Source organism: Motacilla alba, chromosome 1A, assembly GCF_015832195.1.
Source record: "Motacilla alba alba isolate MOTALB_02 chromosome 1A, Motacilla_alba_V1.0_pri, whole genome shotgun sequence".
NCBI classification, from domain to species: Eukaryota; Metazoa; Chordata; class Aves; order Passeriformes; family Motacillidae; genus Motacilla; species Motacilla alba.
In genome coordinates this window covers 285,932-294,210 of record NC_052031.1, presented here as the reverse complement: position 1 = coordinate 294,210, position 8,279 = coordinate 285,932, and positions in this window count along the sequence as shown.

Below are 8,279 nucleotides of genomic sequence, written 5' to 3'. Positions count from 1 at the left end.
CCCAGAGCTGCCCGGGGTCCCCACCGCGCGTGGCCGTACCGGGGAGGAGCCGTCCTCGGCACACGTCAGGGCCACCATCAGCACCGGGGACTCCAGCTCCTGCAGGGGACAAGGGGTGACGTGGGGGACACAGGGGACAGGGGGCTGCCCCACGGGAACAGGCTGGGCTCCCGGGCAGGCAGGGGCAGGAGCGTCCCAGCTGGATGGGGCAGGGCAGGAGGATCTGGGAGAGAGGGGCTGCATGGATGGACAGAGCATGGAGTGAGCGGGGACGGATGGACATGGCATGGACAGGAAATGGACATGGGATGGGTGGGAATGGACATGGGATGGACAGGGGATGGGTGAGGATGGACAGGGGATGGACAGGGGATTGGACAGGGGATGGACATGGGATGGACAGGGGATGGGTGAGGATGGACACGGGATGGACACGGCATGGACAGGAAATGGACACGGCATGGACATGGGATGGGTGAGGATGGACACGGGATGGACATGGGACGGACATGAGATGAGCACGGGATGAGCATGGCATGGCAGGGGACGGACATGGGATGGCGGGGATGGACGCGGGATGGACACGGGATGAGCACGGGATGGCAGGGGATGGACGCGGGATGGACAGGGGACGGACAGGGGATGGACCTGGGATAGACACAGGATGGATAGAGGATTGATACAGGATGGGCAGAAGAAGGAGGGTGAATGGAACACGGACAGATGATGGTAGGGCCAGGATAGATGGAGCATGGATGACAGACACAGGATGGACACAGGTGGGTGAGGGATGGAGAGATGGACACAGGATGGACACTGGATGGGCACAGGATTAATGGAGGATGGACACGGAAGGATGCAGGATGGAGGGATGGATTGTGGTGGTAGATGGACACAGGTGGAGGATGGACACAGGGTGGATGGGGGTGGATTCAGGGTGGACAGTGGACACAGGATGGATGCAGGATGGACATGGACAGACACCCGACGGACACAGGACGGCCGGAGCACGACAGGGGACCGGGGGTGTCCCCGTGGTGTCACCTCACGGTCCAGAGCCCGCCCGGCCGAGACGTTGAGCCGCACGCTGCGCCCGTCCAGGTAGAACCAGGCGGCGTCGGCGCCCACCAGGCAGAGCTGGAGGCCGGCGCCGCCCCCCGCGCCCCCCGCGTCCCCCGGCGGGGGCAGCCGCGCCACCAGGCTGCCGTGCGCGCTGTTCTCCGCGATCTCCGTGAACAGGTTCCCGAAGCCGCTGCAGCCGTCGCCCCGGGCTGCCGGGGACGGGCACACGGGCGTCCGTGGGGGTGGCCCCGCGGGTCCCCATGTCCCTCTCCAGGTCCTCCCCTGCCCGTTCCCTGCTGACCCCCCGGGTCCCTCGTGTCCCCGCCCCAGGGTCCCGTATCCGCAGCCCACCAACGCCACGCGCGTTGCCACCGCCCCGTTCGGTGTCCCCGTGTCCCCGGCAGCCAATCCCACTCCCGGGACCCCCAGCATGGTCGCTCGTGTGTCCCCCCGGGTTCCCACCCCCGAGTCTCCGTCCCCAGGAGGGCAGTGGGCTATCAGCCCCAGGGGTCCTGCACTCGGGGCGCGTCTTTGGGTCCCCCCCAAGGTCCCCTGTGTCCCCGTGCCCTGGGGTCCCACCTCTCACGGTTGCCACTCGCAGGGTCCCCTCCCAGGGTCCCCACCAGACGCCCACCGTGTCCCTCCCAGCCCCGGTGTCCCCCTCAGGCGTCCCCTGTCCGCCAGGTGCCCCCAGGTGCTCACCTGTGGCCAGGTGCAGCGCCAGGCAGGCGGCCAGGAGCGCCGGGCAGGACGCGGCCGCCATGGGGACACGGGGACCTCGGGGGGCGCCTGCGGCGGGGGAGGGACGAGCGGGGCTGCCACCCCCGGCCCCGCGGCCCTGTCGCCAGCCCCCTCCGCAGTGTCCCCCCGGCCGGACAGCCCCGGTGACAGCACGGACACCACCCCGCGGTCCCCTCTCCCGGGTCCCTGTGCCCGTGTCCTCATCCCTGTCCCCCTGCCAGCTCCCCTCTCCTGGGGTCCCCAGCGCTGTCACCGCTCCGGGGTCCCCTCCGGGGACTCTCGTGCTGGGCTGTCTCTGCCCGTGCCACCCCGCGGGCCGCCGTGCCCGGGTCCCCTTCCCCAGGAGCCCGGCGAGCTGTCCCTGTCTCCGGCGCGTGTCCCCAGGGTGTCCCTGTCCCCACCCGCGGGTGTCACCGGCAGGCGCCAGGCGGGCACCTCGCCCTGTGGGACAGCCGTGTCCCCCTCCGTGTCCCCCCCGTGTCCCCCGGGAGTGCTCCCCGCGCCCCCTGACCCACCCCACGCGTGTCGCCCCCTCCTGCCCCGCACAGTGCTGCCCCTGCCCGGGGGGCGGCAGGGGGGACCCCCGGTGCTCCCCGCGCTCGGCGGCGGGAGCCATATGGCGCCCCCCCCAATTAGCGGCAGGTAATTAGGGCGGGGGAAGGGGGGGCGCTCCCCGTCTGCCGCCCCAGCCCCCCCGGCACCGCGGCGCGGGGTCCCCGTGCTGTTCCCAGGACCCCCTCCCTGCCGGGGGGCACAGGAGGGGTCGGGGGGCTCCCCTTCCCCCCCTGCGGTCCCCGGCTGTCACCCCGCCCTGTGCCACCCCGGGCAGGGCCCCCCGTGTCCGGGACGCCCCCCTACCCCGGGACCCCCACCCCGGAGTCCCGGCCCCCCCCGTCCCCTCCCCCCGTGCCCCCCGCAGCCCCCGGCCCCCCCGGCCCCCGCCCCCCCGTACCTGCCCGGCGCCGCCGCCCCCGGCGCTGCTGCCCCGGCCCGGCGGCACGGGGGGGGCGGGGCGGGACCGGGCGGGGCCGCGCCGGGGGCGGGGCTGACCCGGGACTGCGGCGGGATCGGGTCCGGCCCGGGCCAGGCCCGCCTGGCGGCATCTGCACCGCCCGGGCAGCGCCTGGGCATCACCTATACTGCCTGGGCATCACCTGCATCACCTGCCCGGCTTGGGGTACCCCCTGGGCAGCACCTGTCCTGCCTGGGCAGCACCTGGGCAGCACCTGGGCATCACCTGCACTGCCTGGGCAGGATCTGCACCGCCTGGGCACCACCTGCACCACCTGGGCATCACCTGCCTGGCCTGGGCACCACCTGGGCACCTCCTGGGCATCACCTGCACTACCTGGGCGGGATCTGCACAACCTGGGCACCACCTGGGCATCACCTGTCCTGCCTGGCCACCACCTGGGCACCACCCGGGCACCGCCTGGGCAGGATCTTCATCACCTGGGCAGCACCTGGGCATCACCTGCATTACCTGCCCCGCTTGGGGCACCCACTGGGCATCACCTGTCCTGGCTGGGCACCACCTGGGCAGCACCTGCATCATCTGCCCTGCCTGGGCATCACCTGCATCCCCTGGGCAACACCTGTATCACCTGTATCACCTGCCCTCCTGCACCTCCTGGGTGTGGAGTCTGCTTCTTTTGTGCGGGGGTCGGGTCTCAGGTGAAGTTCTGTGTTCTCTTGGGGGTTGGTGCTTGTCAGCACAGAAAGTTAAAATTCTCAGCAGCCAGGGTTCAACACCTGGGTATCACCTGCTGGCACCTGCCTGGACATCTCCTGCCCTGTCCTCAGCCCTTGCTGCCCTGAGCCCCACCTGCCGTGGCTGGGGATCACCTGTGTGCCCCATCCCTGCCTGCACTGCCTGATCCAGGAGATGTCACCTGCCTCTGCTGCCTGGGACATCCCCTGTCACCTGCCTGCAGCACTCCTGCCACCTGCCCGTGGGCTCTGCCTGGGGCTTCCCCTGCCCATCTGGGCCATCCCCTGCACACCTGGATCATCCCCAGCACACCTGGATCATCCCCTGCCCACAGTACCTGCCCTGCTGGGCTGTGCGTGACCTGCCCACGCTGCCTGCACAGGTGTGGGCCCAGGGACGGGTGTGACCCTCCCTGCACACCTGGGAAGGGTGTGACCCCCCCCCCTGCACACCTGAGCCCGTGTGCGGGGCTGGCGGGGTGTGACACCCCTGGCACACCTGAGCCCGTGTGCGGGGCTGGCGGGGTGTGACACCCCTGGCACACCTGAGCCCGTGTGCGGGGCTGCCGGGGTGTGACACCCCTGGCACACCTGAGCCCGTGTGCGGGGCTGGCGGGGTGTGACACCCCTGGCACACCTGAGCCCGTGTGTGCGGGGCTGGCGGGGTGTGACACCCCTGGCACACCTGAGCCTGTGTGCGGGGCTGGCGGGGTGTGACACCCCTGGCACACCTGAGCCCGTGTGTGTGGCTGGCGGGGTGTGACACCCCTGGCACACCTGAGCCTGTGTGTGCGGGGCTGGCGGGGTGTGACACCCCTGGCACTCGCGCGTGCCCCGCTGAGCCGCCGCCATAATCCGCTTTGGGACAAAGAGGATGAGCCGGGGAGGGGGAAGGGACACGGGGGCCACCAAGGGGGGAGCGCGGGTGGGAAAATGAGGTGAGAGTGTGTGTGCAGGTGTGTGAGACACCTGTGTGTGTGCGACACAGGTGTGCGAGACAACTGTGTGTGTGTGTGTGTGTGAGACACAGGTGTGTGAGACACCTGTGTGTGTGTGTGACACAGGTGTGTGAGACACCTGTGTGTGTGTGACACAGGTGTGTGCAGGTGTGTGAGACGCCTCTGTGTGTGTGCAGGTGTGCGAGACAACTGTGTGTGTGACACCTGTGTGCATATGAGACACCTGTGTGTGACACACTTGTGTGTGTGTGACACATCTGTGTGTATGACACCTGTGTGTGTGTGACAGAGGTGTGTGAAACACCTGTGTGTGTGCGCAGGTGTGTGAGACACCTGTGTGTGTGACACCTGTGTGCATATGAGACACCTGTATGACACACCTGTGTGTGTGTGACACCTGTGTGTGTGTGACACACTGTGAGTGACACCTGTGTGCGTGTGTGACACACCTGTGTACAACACACCTGTGTGCCTGGTGTGCTCAGGTGTGTGCAGCTCTCTGTGTCCTGTCTGTGCCCTCGTGTGTGACCGCAGAGGCGTGCTGTCCTGCTGGCTGTGTGTGCAGCCAGGTGTACCCACGCCCCGCCTGCGGGCACAGGTGCGTGCTGCTGTCACCTGTGCGTGCCGGGGCGCTGCAGGGACCCCCAGCGCCCCCGAGCTCGGGCTGCGCTCCGGGGCGGCTCAGGTGCTCCAGGTGTCCCCGCAGCCCCCGGCAGCGGGATCTCATCGCAGCCACGGGGACAGGGCCGGGGACACCTGGCCGCACCTGGCCGCGGGGCGGGGCCGGGGACACGCCCTGCTGGAGCTGGACCAGCCCGTGGAGTGCAGCGACTACATCCAGCTGGGCTGCGTGCCCGACGCCTCACTCAGGGTCTCGGAGCTGAAATCCTGCTACATCGCCGGCTGGAACTTTGCCAGAGGTGAGCTCCCCAGCAGCATGTGTGCTCCGAGGGCCAGCTGGGCACCCCGGGGACACGGCCCGGGCACAGACAGAGCCCGGCCGCAGGACGTCAGCGGGGCCGGGCTCGCGGCAGCCCGGGCTGGGGGAAGGAGTCCCCGCCAAGACGGGGCGTGGAACGGGATGAGCTGTAAGGTCCCTGCTCACCCAAACAATTCCTGCTGGCCCCGTGAAGCCTCGGGAGAGATGGGTCTGGCCCCTTCCCCAGGCCACCAGCAGGGACACAGCTGGACAACATCGCTCCGTGGGGAAGGGGCAGAGCCCCGGGGAGGGGAGCGGGCTCCTGGGACGCCCCGCTGGAGTCCCGGTCTGGTCCTGTCCCAGGGGGCTGCACAGCGACACTGACACCCCAAACCCTCCCGGTCCCAGCACACCAAGCTCAGCCTCAGAGTCGCCCCACAGCTCCATCTCGGGGACCCCTGAGACTAACGGGGTGCTGGGGCAGCGAACGGGGCTTGGGGGAACCGCAGCCCCGGCGGGCGGGTGGGCAGGGCCCTGTGTTCCGCGTGGGACGTTCCAGGTGAGGCCCCGGCAGCATCCCTGACCGCTCCGGGAGGGTCACCACGCTGCAGCGCGCCCCCAGAGCCAGGACAGCTCCCTGGAGCCGCGGTCCCGCTGCCGCAGAGGGGATGTCCCGGGCCGGGGATCCCAGCTGGGACCGAGGGCACAGCGGGGGATGGCGCCGGGGGTCCCGGCAGCCCCGGAGGCGGGAGCTGGTGACAGAGGGGACAGCCCTGCGTGGCCGCAGCCGCTCGGGGCGGCACCTCCCGCAGCTCGCTCGGGGCTCGGGGCTGCTGCCGCTCCCGGGCCGCTCCGTTATTAAAGCGCTTGTCCCGCTCCGCCCCGGCTCCGCCGCGTCTCCTCCCGAACCGGGCCGGCCCCGCCCGCCCTCCCTCCCGGCTCCCGGCGCTGCCCGCCGGCGGAACGGCGCAGAGACCGCGGGGCTGGAGCACGAACAGCGTTATTTCAACAGCGAACGGGGCCGCGGCACGGGGGGCGGCACGGGGGGCGGCGGGGACGCGGCGGCCCCGGGCTGCGGCCGCCTCGGGCCCCGCGGCGGCGGCTGAGCCGGGGCGGAGCGGCCGGGGCCGCGTCCTGCAGCCAGAACCGCGTCCCTGCGGCTCCGCTCAGCCCAGCTGGTCCCTCAGGAACTGCAGGAAATCCCTGAGCAGGTTGCAGAACTGCACCAGGCTCTGGTACGGCACCGAGATCAGCAGAAGCCTGTCCGGGTCCGGTGCCGGTGTTGGCTCTTCGGGCACCAGGGGAATGGCTGGCCCCGGTGCTGGAGCAGCTGTTCCTGCCGGGAGCAATCCCCCCGGGAGCAGGTTCGGGGCGCTGAGGCCCCGTGCCAGCGCTGTTCCGCCATTCCCAGCCGGGAGCTGTGCCGGGATCGCCCGGGGGCAGCTCCTGCACTCGGGCTGGGCCGGGCAGCAGCGCCTGCCCCTGGGGAGGCTGGGCCACAGCTCCGCTTGTAGCCACCGTGGCGCTGGCCAGGTGGGGGCTGTGGCTTGGCAGAGCAACCAAAGCTGTGAATGGCTTGACTGGAGTCACCCCAAGGGGGGATTGCACTGCCGGGTGTGCCTGAGCACCCTCCTGGGAGCTGGTCAAGGTCGGGAGCAATTCCACTCCTGCTGACGCCCAGCATGCCGTGCCAGGGCTCCAGGCTACCAAAAACACCCTTTCCATTTCTGACTGGCGACTAATTACTTGTTTGTGCCGTGTGAGCTGGGTGTGATGACGAGGCTGGGCGTTAATTACCACGGCTCCTTCCCGCCAGGCTGAACCCTGGGGCACCCGAACGCTCCGAGCTCCATCCCTGGGGAGCTGAGCAGTGACTGCCCCGCTCAGGGTGACACCAGCACACTCTGAGCTCCATCCCCGGGGAGCTGCCCAGCTCAGGGTGACACCAGCACACTCTGAGCTCCATCCCCGGGGAGCTGCCCAGCTCAGGGTGACACCAGCACACTCTGAGCTCCATCCCTGGGGAGCTGAGCAGTCACTGCCCCGCTCAGGGTGACACCAGCACGCTCTGAGCTCCATCCCCGGGGAGCTGCCCCGCTCAGGGTGACACCAGCACACTCTGAGCTCCATCCCCGGGGAGCTGCCCCGCTCAGGGTGACACCAGCACGCTCTGAGCTCCATCCCTGGGGAGCTGCCCCGCTCAGGGTGACACCAGCTCGCTGCTCTGCCGAGCACCCAAACCCAGCATGGCCCAGGGGTGAAGCCCCTGTGGCCTGGCCTGTGACCCAGCAGCGGAATGGATCTCCAGGTGGGCTGAGCGTGGAATCACGGAGTGTCACTCGGGTCTGAGCTGGCAGAGAGCAGGAGATGGCCTTGTCCCAGCACCCGCCACGGGCAGCAGCACGAGGTGACGTGGGCGCTGTCCCAGCCGGGCAGAGCGAGCACCACTGGCCTCAGGAGCCACCTCGCCATTGTTCAACAGTGGCTGCGAGGAAAGGAAATTAAAGGAGTTTTCCCCCAAAGTCCTTCTCAATCCAGTTCCCCTGCCTGCCGACACATTGGGGTAGCCTCCAGGCTCATCACCAAAATCACATTGAGACAAGGAACAGGGTGGGGTCAGGGCTGCAGGGAAACCCCCATCCCAAAATCACATGGATCCAGATGAGGAACAAGGTGGGGGCAGGGCTCCGGGGAACTGCCCATCCCCAGCCCCATCGCAGCTGCAGCTGGAGTTCTCACAGGGCGTTGGGGGCCACTGTCCCTGCTGCGGCTGCCGTGGGTGCAGACCCCTCGGGGGGTTACCGTGGGCTCTGCACCTGCCCCCCCGTGGGCTGGGGTTCCGTTATCTCCACGGTGAATGGTTTCCATCCCGCAGACCGGAGCTGGCC